Source organism: Grammomys surdaster, unplaced genomic scaffold, assembly GCF_004785775.1.
Source record: "Grammomys surdaster isolate TR1022 unplaced genomic scaffold, NIH_TR_1.0 195, whole genome shotgun sequence".
Taxonomy (NCBI): Eukaryota; Metazoa; Chordata; class Mammalia; order Rodentia; family Muridae; genus Grammomys; species Grammomys surdaster.
Window position 1 is genome coordinate 750,310 of NW_021604640.1, and position 14,076 is coordinate 764,385.

At 37.8% G+C, this 14,076-nt stretch overlaps 1 non-coding gene and 1 pseudogene across 1 annotated transcript; both read left to right on the forward strand.

Moving 5' to 3' along the window:
* Positions 1-3,550: 3,550 nt before the first annotated feature.
* Positions 3,551-3,621, forward strand: Trnag-gcc. The gene has a single exon. It is a non-coding gene; the product is annotated as a tRNA-Gly (tRNA).
* A 1,910-nt stretch (positions 3,622-5,531) lies between these two features.
* LOC114623257 lies at positions 5,532-12,069 on the forward strand (annotated as a pseudogene).
* Positions 12,070-14,076: the final 2,007 nt, after the last annotated feature.

Consider the following 14,076-nt stretch of genomic DNA (forward strand, 5'->3'; position numbering starts at 1 on the left):
CAGGGGACATTGTGCAGGTGGGGAAAGGTAGGGGGTGAGGGTAAGGGTGAGGGTCCTGGCTTCTGGCAGAAATTCTTTAGATTGAATCACAAAGAAGAAATGATTTTTAAGTGAATTTTGATGACAAAAGTATTCATCTTGGAAAGAGATTTTAGTTGATTTTCAGTCTTATCTTGTAGGAAAGATTGTGTGTTAGTAGGAAATTATTTTTACTTGCTCTCTTGCTCTCAGCATCGTTTTTCTGTATTAATTAGCATAGACATATAATTCCATGTCTTAGAATTTCAATCCAGGAAATGAATTTAGATTCATGTCTCAAATGGAGAAAGAGAGAGAGAGAGAGAGAGAGAGAGAGAGAGACAGAGAGACAGAGACAGAGGGAGACAGAGAGAGGAGGAGGGAGGGAGAAAGGAAGAGAGAGAGAGAAGTTTTAAAGCTTATATTTATAGGAACACAAGGAGAAAGTAGTTGTAGGTGGAATAGTATCATGCATATTGTCCATAACAGAAATCCAAGAGGAGTAATTCAATAGAAGGAACTCAGAATGCTTATATTAAATATGAGGGCCAAATAAATATGAAGTATGGATATATTTATATATGTGGAGGACTTGGGTTATATCACAAGATTTGCTTAACTAAATCTGTGAAATATAGTCAGGTTTAAACATCTAACATCCCTGGGTGAAAAAAAAGAAACAGAAAGAAAGAAAACAACCTAGTTTTTTGCTATAGTAAAAGACAAGAACTTGTCATTCCCTTCCTCTAGCTTTGTAAACCCCACTAGATACAAGGAAGTTTAGAAGTAGAACTAGTGACTGAAAACAACAAAGAAGAAATTGATCATCCATACTCTGTTCTGATCTATACTGATCTGAGTGTGGTTCAAGCTGATGAGTCATAAATTGGGCATATTTTTCTAGTCATCAAGTTTACTGGAACATTTTCAACTTAAAGTTGATCATTGAATTTTCTATTACATGTAAGAATTATAAAAATAATTGTGTTTGTCTACTAGAACTTTTTGTAGATGACAAATGAATAAAGAATTCTAGAGCACTGATTTTGAAAGGAAAGTTGAGAGAAAACTAGAAGTATGTTATTTATTTATTTATATTGGATATTTTATTTATTTACATTTCAAATGTTCTCCTTTTCCCGGTTTCCTATCCAGAAACCCCTTATCCTGTGAGATAGTTTCCTTTACTGAAATTTAATTACACAAAAATAGATAAATCCCTAATGTCTCTACAAAATGCATAGATAGCACAGTGCAAGCATGGGGGACAGTATTTTAAACTCTTTGTTTTCTACCTGAAGTGTGTAAAATATTGTGATCAAATGTGATTCATTTGGCGGGGTGGGGGGCAGCTTCTGATGGTCCATTCAACATACGGTTTTAAGGGTCATACATAGTTCTGTGTTCAATTCATTTTGAATTTTGGATTTGATAAATCTCAAAGATATTTGAAATGGTTAAATCAATTTTTATGGAACTGATAGATCATTGACTTCCTTTAATTAAAGAGAACATTCATTTTTTTAATTATAACTATTTTCTATTAAAAGGATTTCTCTCATATTTGGCAGGAAAAATTGATGTTTCATGGGTGTGTGAAGAGGTATGGGGGGAAGGGAATTTCTCAGTGGGCCCATGCAGAGGCATCTCTTCCCCCTGAGGGACCAGTCACACACTGGTATAGCATAGAATAGAGTTTATTCCAGGCATGAGGAAAAGAGCTAAGAGGGTACTAGAGGCAGAGAGAGAGAGAGAGAGAGAGAGAGAGAGAGAGAGAGAGAGGAGAGAGGAGAGAAGTGGAGGCCGGCCATGATCATGTGGAGTAAGGAGTAAGGGAAGGGGGAAGGGGCAAGGGGACAGAGGAAAGCTAAAGGCAAGAGAGCAAGAGAGAGAGGAGGGGGCAAGCAGCCCCTTTTATAGTGGGCAGGTCTACCTGGCTGTTGCTAGGTAACTGTGGGGAGGAGCATACCTGGCTGTTGCCAGATAACTGTGGAGGTGGAGTTTAGACAGAATAGTAACATTCCCCCATTTTGGTTTAATTAAAAAAGAAAAAATTAGAAAGAGGGAATGGTAAAGCAGGAATAGGGTCATCATGATATCTGACTACTTCCTGCTGGTATTGGGGGTGATATGTCTTTAGGGGGAACCTAGAAGAATGGGTATGGGGAATGTTTGTCCAGTCTTAGGAGGGTTGGCTGTTTCCTGCTGTCCAGGGTCTATGGAGCCATCTGAGGATAGGTCAGAAGGAACAGGTCCAGTAGAAGCAGCTGTGTGTGTGACAGGAGATGGATCATCTGGAGGTTGCTTCTCTGGAGCTGTTCTGGACGTGCCTGGACTTGACAAGATGTAGGGAATAAGATTAAGTACTTATGGGAGATAGAACATTTTTTCTAAGATGTACATTTGAAACCCAAAAGGGATCCCACCCTTTGGAATAGGTAGTAAGTGGGAACTTTAGGCAGATGTACTTATCTGGATGGAGTCTATTTTGTCCATGAGAGGTAGATCTGAGTGGGTTTCCTGTAGCTTATAAGTTTACAAAAGAGATAACAGCATGAGTTAGCAACACAAGTAGTCTTTAAGATGAGCCTTTGTTGGATCATATAGTGGAATGTTTTATTAGAGTTAGGCAAGTTTATAGGAACTTAGATAATATTAGGACTGTGGCATAGCAAGAAGAGAAAATATGAAGCATTTAATTGATGGCAACTGAGTTTAGGTAATGAGGTAACAGATACTCTGTGAAACCTTACCTGTCAATGTAGTCAGAAGTCTCAGAAAGAGTAAACAATAATCTACCAGCTATATATTATTTTTAAAAATGACAGAGTCCACTAGCCAACAGTTCCCATAGTCTCCATAGTCTCTTGGATGAAGTCAGTTTGATTTCCAAGTGCAGAAGATGCAGGGCTTTTTTCTGTAGAATGGATACACGTGACATGAGAAATGACTTACCTTGGTTTGACTTAGCTAAGTCATTTGACTCAGAGCATCCAGTTTAGCCCACTGCATTTGTTAGTGACTATATCATCGCATACAATCCAGGCTGTATCTTCTAGGTATCCTGTGTCCAAGTCTTCTGAAACCATCTTTGGTCAATTGTTAGAGGCTTTGGAAATTCTGTCTGCCATAAACTTAAATATACTATTAGCAGACTTCTGACAAGATTGATAGCCATAAGGATTGGTTGCAACTGAATAGAATTTAATAGCAGTAGTAAAAATCTATTAAGACAGAGCCTTTCCTATCCTGTCTTAAGTAACTTTGGTGGGTTATGTAGGTAGAGAAAAGCACATTTTTATATTGGCAAAGAAACATTTGGCTAGGACCAGAATAAGAAAGCTGGCAACAGTGGCATACGATCATATGGCTGGTGACTTGGGGCTATGGGCCACAGGTCATGACCCTGGGTTGTGCTATGGGCCTGCAGCTGAGGGAATAAGTGCTGGTGTCAGGTCAGTGGTGGCGGTAGGGCGAGACTTCCTACTAGCAGCCAGAAATCACTACCCAGTGTCTCTGGTGGCTAGATTTTGCATGGGTGGTTCAGTGGTAGAATTCTTGCCTGCCATGCGGGAGGCCCGGGTTCGATTCCCAGCCCATGCACCAGTGTTAAACGTCTGCACAAGCACGCAGCTTAGAACAGACAACACCAGACCAAACAGTTCCAAGGGGGTGAGGGTTATTCAGGGCAGAGAACAAAGGTGGGGGGAGAAAAATAGGAGAAGATGGCGGAGGAAAAGGGGGAGGTCAAGGAGTTCTACCATGTTTTATATGAGTGACTTAGCCTCTCCCAGGTAAAGGTGAAGTAGTCAGGTGGATTCTGGGAGTGTATCACGGTTGCCTTGGCAATGAAGTAGGGGTCACCTAGATGTGATGTCACTGGGTTCCAGCCTGAAACCAACAAAAATGTCCATGTCCTCTGATGAAGGAATAATTGTATGTGTTTGTAAACTTATCAAATTGTGTAAAATGTGAAGATATTATCAAATATATTGAATTTTCACTGATACTTCTCTATTAGATTTTCAAATATTAAAGAACTGGATTTTACTTATCAAAGTGCCCAGATTGTGTTCAGAGTCCAGAGGCATTTATATGTGATAGATATTTCTTGGCATCAAAAACACATAACAATCGAAAAGAAATTTTTTTAAAAAAATTACATGAGTTATTTTCATAAGCCATTTTCTTATTCTTTAAAGTACTCAACTTAATACTAAAGGTATGGTTTACATATATATGAATTTATGACTATGATAATCTGTAACAGCAGAAAATTGACACAAATATTTTTCAAAATAGAAAATTAATACATTTAATTTCTACTTTCTCTGCTTTGTCAGGGGTTAAATAAGAAAATTTGATAGACAATCAATATACTGTGTCCATGGACAATTCAAATATACAATATGGGAGGAATCTATAATTTAAGTTGGCAAAATCACATATTTGCCTGAATGGAACTACAATCCTTTATAACTTCTTAAAAGCACATTGACTAGTGTAGTCATAGCTAGGAACATGTCCAGGATGTCCTATGGGACATAATGTGACACTTGAACATCTGGCAGACAAGCCAAGTGTGAAAGTCAGATATCAATCATTAGTAAACATCATTATTTTCCATTTTTAGGAAGAACATTGTTAGCCAAAGGTCAAATATTTTCCTCAAGCACTACACAGGGTCACCTGCCATCCTCAAACAATGTGCTCTGAAGTTTAGAAAGCCAGCAGGCTTTAACGGGAGGAAGGAAATTTAAGAAAGCAGACACTATCAGCCCTGATCCCTGGGGCATTGCCTCTGCCTATTCTCAGCTTTTTTTTTTCTTCAGGTAGAAATGAGTTAGAGCTGGCAAACAACTCAGTATTTTAATTAGTTTGACTTCAAGGAAGTCATGAAGGAATCTCAAACTTGCTTCAGTCTAAGAGAGGACAATGATCTCATGCCTCCACTACTCTTGTCCCAGATTTTATGTCTTCAGGAACTGCCTTCGTACTTCCTTAACAGACCTGGGATGCAGCAGTTAGCAGACATTGTTTCATCTCAAGAAAACATCAGCACTCTAGTCTGGCTGGTCTTTTCATGGCCACATTGCAACACTGGTTTAACTCAGCAGAGACTCAAACTTCAGTAGACTAGAAATGATCTCATTAGAGAGCAGCAAATATCAGAAGGATTGAATATAATTCTCATTTCATGACTGTACAATTCAAAAATTGAAAATTGCTCTTACAAGCTATAGTAAACACTGAAGTCTCCAATAGAATAGCACCCTCTCAAGGCAGCTCACTATGTGGTTGCTAGAGGTTGACATTTTTAACACTATTGAGAATCAACAAGCAGGCACTAAAGTGTTAGTGAACTGGTTTTACAGTGCCAATCAGTAGTGTTGAATGTGCACAGTGAGAAAATGTACTTTATATCACAGAACTACATATGCATTCTTGCTAGCTTATAATTCTTGAGACCATTCTATTCCTTTTCTAATATGTTGATCATTCATCTCCGCATAATGGAGTTCTTTGCCAGAGAAAAATCTAACCATCTTACTCCACTTTCATATACGAGAGGTTACCTCATCAAAAATAAAGCCTATAGGGCAGGTGAGATATTCTATCTAGTAGGTGAAGGGGCTCCTTGTGGGACTGTAATTTGGCCACACTCCCCAGAGCCCAGAGAGAGGGCAAAGAGAACAAATCTCTGCCTCAAGATTTCCCTGGCCCCGCCCTTCTCCTCTGTTTCCAATATATAAGCGAACACCTTCCGACATGTTTTGGGAGAGTGTTTCATCATTCACCACCCAAGCCCGTCATCTGTTAATAAGTCAACATATTTTAAATCCTCACATGTCACTTAAATTCTGGACTCTTCTTTCGAGTAAGTCAAGGCTTGCGCGTGCCCCTGTCCGTGTGGGGCAGGGGGAGGGAGAGAAGTTGTTCATCCGCCCCGGCGCTCTCTGTACTCTAGTTAGCCGCGGCTTGTGTCCTGTGTCTCTTGTTGCTGCTCGCCAGCTCACGGGACAGGGGATGAGAAGCCCTTTTCTCCGTGGTCGGCTCTGTACACCCACCATCCGAGACCGCCACACGGGACAGGGGATGAGAAGCCCTTTTCTCCGTGGTCGGCTCTGTACACCCACCATCCCAGACCGCCACTCTGTCGCCCCTCCCCGCCCTGTGACCTGAGCGTGCGTGGCGCCCTACAGCTCCTGACAAACTCAAGAATTTGAGTTAAATTCCCAGGATTATTGTGGTTGAGAGAACTGACTCCTGCAAGTTGTGTTTTGACTCTGAAACAAGTGCCACAATATATGTGCTCATCCCCAAGTAAATGAATGTTAAAAAATTCATTCATCTATTTCTCCAAGATGCCATGCTGTAGAAACAGATTTCTCAACCCCAGTAGTAATATTGACATTGAGGACCAGTTAATTCTTCCTGTGAGTAGCTGTATTGCAGGCTATAGGATGGATTTTTGGTGACAGTATTTACAGCTTTTACGTGCAAAATACCTCTTTTCAGCCATTCAAGTGTAACAACCAAGATATTGCTTGTTGCTTATGAATAAGAATATCTATTTCATAAACACTGATGTAATTGTAAGTGATTATAGGGCATGCTAATACAGCTAATTACCAAAAGAAGTAAATGAATGCTGCATAAATTAGGAATAATATGATTTTCATAAATGCTTTATTCCTATTATGTTTTGAAGCTTCTACTGTGTTGTAGGTATACAGTATAACTTCCTTAAGAGGTAGTAGGTGTCTTATGCTCCCTCACCTCTTTTCATTTACCTTATCCATCACTGTTGTTTTTATGCCTCTCTGATGGAGCTACTTGACTGTGATGTGTATCTGACTCAGAGAAATTGTCAAGGGCAAAAAGTCTCCTAGAGTAGCAAGTGTCAAATTCTAATGTGTGTAATTGTCACCTTTAGAGTCTTAGTGAAAAGCAGATTCTGATCCTCTTGGTCTGTATGCAGGCCTGACATTATGTATCTGTAACTCACAAGTAAAAGTAGCTCATTTTTATTGGTAAACTAACAAGGAAGAAACAGTCAACCCTAATATAGGCATATTAAATCAAACCTCTATTTTGTTAAGAACCCAAATGTTGGTACCAGCCCTGGACTCAGTGATTTCATATCCAGGCAACTCGTACATCGCTGACAAGGCAACCGCCATATACTCCCAGAATCCACCTGGCTACTTCACCTTTACCTGGGAAAAGACTACTATGTCACCGCTCATATTAATAGGCAGAACTCTCTGACCTCTCTCTCTCTTCACCCACCCCAGCCATCTTCTCTCCCCACCTTTGCCCTCTGCCCTAATAAACCCTCTCCCCTCATGGAACCGTTTGGTCTTGTGTGATCTGTTCAAAACACCAAACATTATTGTTAATAAAACATAAAAAGATTTAAAATTAGGTTTTTTAAAAAATTATTTTTTGGTAAGAACATTTAGCATGAGATTTACATTCCTAAAAATTGCAACTGTAGAATACATTATTATTGTTTTCTATTGAAAATACTTGTCATATAACAGAATCAGATCATGATTTCCCCTATCATATCTCCTCAGAAAATTTCACCACTTAACTCTACAGCTTTTTCTCTCATTAGAAAACAAAAAGGTAAATAATGAAACATTCAAACCAGAATAGAACAAGACAAATAGAAACAACAAAAAAAATCAGAAAAAGCACAGGAAATATACATATACTCAGACAACACACACACACACACACACACACACACACACACACACACACACACATATATATATATATATATATATATATATATATATATATATATATAAAACAAAATCTATAATATATAAATAAAAAGTCAATAAGGTTAAAGAAATTCTCAAACTGAGAATTATGAGACAATAAAATCTACAATTGTGTTGGTAAACTCCTTTTGGGCATGCTTAAGTGTGGTTTGTATATACAATGAGACTCCACTGGAGAAACTATGTTTTCCCTTGTTGAAAGTTATGAGCTGGAGAAAGTTCCTGGGTTAGGGATGTGTTCGTGTGTCTACTTCGACTGTCAACACTGGAGCTCCATCTGGCTCAGACTTGTCCAAGTCCATGCCAGTCCTGTGCATATTGCCACAGTCTCTGTGAGTTCATGTGTATTCATTCTATTATGTTTGGAAGGCATTCTTTCTTCTGTGTCTTCCATTGCCACTGCCACTGTTTTTTTCTCTTCTTTTTTCTTTTCTTTCTTTTTTTTCTTAAACAATCTTTCTACCTTCTCTTTTGCAGAGTTCCCTAAGCACTGAAGAGAGGGATTATGAGGACATCCCATATAGGACTGAGTACTCCAAAATCTCTCACTCTTTGAACAAGAATATTTATTGACTGTAGGTAGAATGCTATACAGTGAGTATCTAAAGAACAGCTTTCTTAATTGTCAGAAACTCTATACTTATGGGAAAATGGCTTGCTATATTATTTTATTTCTAGCCAAAGATAATCACCATTCAAATCTTTGATTTTATGAATCTACTTTTTATATTTCAAGTCTAGATTTGGGTAATATTTAATTATGAAAGTATCTAAAGAATAGAAGTATCATTCCTTCCAACCTATCCCCATCTAAGGATTCAGTATCTTGGTGCAGACCCAGTAATCTGGTGGTTCTTTTCCATTGTCCCTTTTAGATTTTTCTCCAAGGCCCTCTCTAGTCCTTTGTGACACCCATCAACCTACAGAATCACTCACTAACAGAGACCCCTAGTGGCCACATTAGTCTGGCACTCAGAAACTGAAAGTAAAATAAAAGTGATAGCAGATCAGTTTTAGGCCCATAGCTGTCATCAGCACACATGGGGACTGTAGGGATCATCAGCCTGGTGATGCTCCAGGGACAGGAACTGTGTCATTTTCCATTAAGTAGCCATGCTGAACCTGTCAGGCAGTGTTCCTTATGTTTCTATTTTGTGAAATAGTTTGAGAAATATTTGTATTAGCTCTTCTTTGAAGGTCTGGTAGAATTTTGCACTGAAAACATCTGTCCCTGGGTTTGTTTTGTTTGGGAGACTTTAGTGACTGCTAATATTTCTTTTGAGGTTATGGGGCTGTTTATATTGCTTACTCTATCTGTTTTAATTTAGGTAAGTTGTATCTGTCTAGAAAATCATCCATTTTGTTAAGATTTTTGAGTTCTACATCGTGATCTGAAGACTCTCCCACACTGGGTAATGCTTGACCATTAGGAGACCTCAAAGCCCACTCCCACAGTGACACACCTATTTCAACAAAGCCATAGCTACTCCAAAAAGGCTACAACTCCTAATAGTGTCAACTCCCCATGGGCCAAGCTTTCAAACACATGAGTCTATGGGGGCCATACCTATTCAAACCACCACACTGAGAGAGAAATCAAAGAAAGAGTAGTGTCTTTCATATCAATATAAAAAAGAAGTCTTTGGATAACTCTAACCAAACAAATAAATGACTTGAATAATAAAAATATTAAGACCAGAAGATCAAAAGATCTCTTATGGCTATAAATTGGTAGGATTTTGTGAAAATGGCCATCCAAACCAAAATCAATCTACAAAGTCAATACAATTCCCATCAAAAGTCCATCAAGTCTTTTGGAGAACTTGAAAGGATGATTTTCAGCATCATATAAAAACAAAAAAATAAAAACTCTGGAAGCATAAAACAATCTGAAAGAGTAAAAACATTTCTGGAGGTATCACCATTTCTGAATTCAAATTGTATTATAGAGCTATAATAATAATAATAATAATAATAATAATAATAATAATAATAATAAACAATAATAATAATAAGCATGATTTTGGCATAAAATCAGATACAGCGATAGATGGATTCATATTGAAAACTCAGACCTATGGAAACCTATTTTTTTTTTAACAAAGAAGACAAAAGTATACATTAAAGAAAACACAGAAACTTTAACAAATGGTACTGTTCAAATGTGGTTGCATGTAGAAGGATGGAAACAGATTTTTATCTGTTACCCTATACCATACTAAGTTCCAGAGAGAACAAAAACCAGATGGCCTGAATTTGATAAAAAAACAAATAAGACTGAACTCATTGGTACAGAAAAACAACTTCTAAACAGGCCACTTATAGCACAGACATTAAAGCCAATAATTAGTAACTGAGTACTTTAGACAGAAAAGCTTCTGTATGCCAAAAGACACCAAAATTTCAGCAAAGAGACAGTGTACCAAATGTGAAAAAAATTGACACCTGATAGATGATTAGTATCTAGAATATATAAAAAAGTTTGAAAAAACCCTGAATATCAGGAAAACAGCCGAATTAAAAATGGGGTACAGAACTAAACAGAGTTCTCAAAAAATAAAGCACAAACAGCTGAAAAACAATTAAAATGTTCAGCATCTGCATCCATGAGGAAAATTCAGATTAAAACTACTTTGAGATTTCATCTTACTCATGCTGATATTGATGAAGATCAATAAAACATATTACAGGACACACTGCAGAGAGAATGTGGAGAAAGGAGAACACTTGTAAATTGATCGTTAAAATCAGTTTTCTCCAGGGGAATATTGCTGGGTATATTAACAACATTGTAAAACAGGCCCCAGAACTCCTAATAGTTGGCTAACATAAAACAACTCCATCTTTGTTTTTGTGCGTTGAGGAGGGCTTTTCATTCATTTTGTTGTCATTTTGCTTTTTTTTGTCTCATTGAGGTTTTGTTTGTTTTGATACTAGATTTCTTTTGAAAGAGTGAAAGACAGGAGAAAGACCTGGAGAATATGGAATTATATGGGTAGGGTGTAGAGAGGACCTGGGAGGATTTGGGGGAGAGTAAATATCCTAAAATATATTGTGCATATTGTATAAAAATTATAAAGAAGAAAATCAAGCTTCCTACCATCTCAGTTCTCTCTTTTACCTCTGGATCAATCCTACAGTCTTTTCTCCCAGTGATGCAACAGAATACCATCTCCACCCACTCTTTCCTTTTGTTCACATCTCTTGTGTACCCTCCTATCCTCCCTTCCCAAACTCCTCACTGTGTGCCAGCCCCCAACAATAGAAGGTATTCCTTGTGAACATATCAACTGAGCAGGCCAGTAAAATAGGCAACACGCAGCCATCACACTCTTCAACAATCCAGAGAGAAAACAGACACCAGTGAGCACAGCATCCATCTAACAAAATAAAACCAGAAATAAGCAAATAGACATATAATCATCTCCAACCAAGATGCCTAAATGCCAGTGTAAGAAAATAATAACAGCTATAGATCTCCACTAGATCCTAGCTGTCCTATCAAAGCAGGACAGCTAATATTCCAACATAGCTGGATGGGTAGGATTAACGTAGTAAAAACGATCATCTTACCAAAAGCAATCTACAAATTCAGTGCAATCCCCATCAAAATGTAACATAATTCTTTAAAATTCTTAAATTCTTAAAATTCTTAAAAGGACAGCTCTCAACTCCATGTGGAAAACAAACAAACAACAATAAAAAAGCAATAATGCTAAAATAATTCTGAACAATAAAAGAACGTCTTGAGGTATCACCATCTCTGATTTCAAGCTGCATTGTTGAGCAATAGGAATCAATAAAAACCACATGATATTGGTGTGAAAACAGAATGTCAATCAATGGAATCAAATTGAAAACCTAGAAATAAGTCCAAAAACCTATTGACACCTGATTTTTGACAAAGAAGCCACAACCATATCTTGTGAGGGTAGAAATCAATATGGTGTGCCGGCCTTAGGTGGACTTGGAGCTCCTTGTGCTCCATTTCCTGCTCCTGTTTTCTCCTCTGTGAACCCACAAGCAGATCTACTACTCAGACAAGTACTTAGGTGAGCACTACGAGTACTGACATGTCATGTTACCCAGAGAATTCTCTAAGCAAGTACCCAAAACTCATCTGATGTCTGAAGAGGAGTGGAGGAGACTTGGTGTCCAACAGAGTCTAGGATGGGTTCATTACATAAGTCATAAGCCAGAACCACATATTATTCTCTTTAGGCAACCTCTTCCAAAAGAACAACAAAAATGAAGTTGGGATCATCGAATCTTTTTTTCAAATTTAATGTATATATGTATATAAGGTAGTATTCAGTGAATACTTGAAAAATGTGCAAACCTTTCATCCATACCTGTGCATGAGCTGTATTCTTCACAGCAACAGAGCTCAGTTAAACACAACTGCAAGTAGGGTAATTTTAAGTTGTTAAAGATAAATTTTCTTATAGTTTTTTTCTTAATATAAATGCCTGTTTTACTTTACCTGTTTTGTTAAATAAAGTTTGTAGGTTACATTTATATCACTACTGTTGAAATTTAAAAAAAAAAAAGCATCTTCAACAAATGGTGAAGGTCTTACTGGCACTCTGAATGTAGAAGAATGCAAATAAATCCCTATCTATCACCCTCCACAAAACTCAAGTCTAAGTCGATCAAGGACCTCAACATAAAACCATATATACTGAATGTAATAGAAGAGAAAGTGAAAAATATCCTTGTGGTGTGGGAGTTGGTGTGTGAGGACATCATCTTGGAGAAGGGGTAGGAGGAATGGGATGAGGGACAGTTGGAAGGCAGACAGGGAGGCGGATAACGACAGGACTAAAAAGAAAGAGTAAATAATAATAATAATAATAATAATAATAATAATAAATAGAATAATAAAAGAAAAGAAGGAAAGAAGGAAGAGAAAGAAGTTGGACATTTTGTATTAATCCTTAGGTAAAATTTATTTAATAACTTTTACAAATGAAACTCAAGCTAAACACTCAAAGAAATACTTTTAAAATAAAACATATGAACACAATAAAATTCAAACATTTATCACCTACATGCTTAAGATGACTTTAATATTATTAAACAATTTCACTGTCTATAATTACAGCATTTTGTATCTATACAAGCAAAATATTATATGTACATACTAAACACACTGCAATTCACAGTATACATTTTGTCTTGAGTTTGAGCCACAATGCTTCCAGGCATTTTTTACTGGCTTTGTATGTGTTAGAGCACACAAAATGCAAAATATTCATGTTGTGTGTTCAGAACCAAAGTTGTAGTGAATTTTGCAGTGCAACAGGGATGAGTATTGACAGAAACATCTAAGACACATTACATGTTTGATGTTGGATTAGATTTTTAGTAGCTAAAACACTCAGAAACACTTTAGTGCTACTAAACTTCTCTTGACTCCCTATATTTAGTTTCAAGACCACATATGGAGTTGCAGTTTATAGTGTAAAAACATGGTGACCTAAAGACAATCCTAATAGTCACAATTATTCAATCCCAATAGTGTCACAACAGGACTATTGTTTCCTTACCATGGAAATCCTTTTTTACTTTAAAGAATATTCTTTACTGTACCTTACGTTACAAGCCACATAACAGAAAACAACAGAAACCTCAAAGAACAATAATGTTAAAAATATGAATTTCCTTACCCATCATGGTGTGGGACTGCATAAGAGTATCTTGGTTCACGGCTGGGCATGGACCTAAAACCCTGAGCCTCCAAGGGAGAAATGACAGGTGTTCGGCCACATTCCCAGAACCCAGAGTCCTGACACACAGTCTTGTCTCCATGGACCTACATTGTTCAGTCATGTAGACCATTACAGCCCCTCCCAAAGTGCACAGGTAGAGAGTATGACTAGAGGCCTCAAGCCCTAGGGATTTACATACTAATGAAAGCCAGAGGGAGGAGCAAATTAAGCATTCTTCCCAGAACCTCCCCCTTTCTCCCTCCCTATTCATCTCAGGTCAGATCCATCTCACATCTGCCATGAAAATAAACCTTATTGGAACCAAGGACTTTCTCATGTCATTGGGGCCTGCCATGGCCAAAGCCTCCAGCCTTTAGAACCCCAGACTTTTTCCTGTATATAGGACCCGCCAGTGTGGAACGCCTCCGGGATACCTCCGCTGTGGCTATTTTCCGACATCATGGAATGTGCATTATCAGAAACAATGCATGTCTGTCTTAGGTTGGCAAGGCTCTGTGTAGAATCTTACTTGTCCTTGGCTTGCCAGC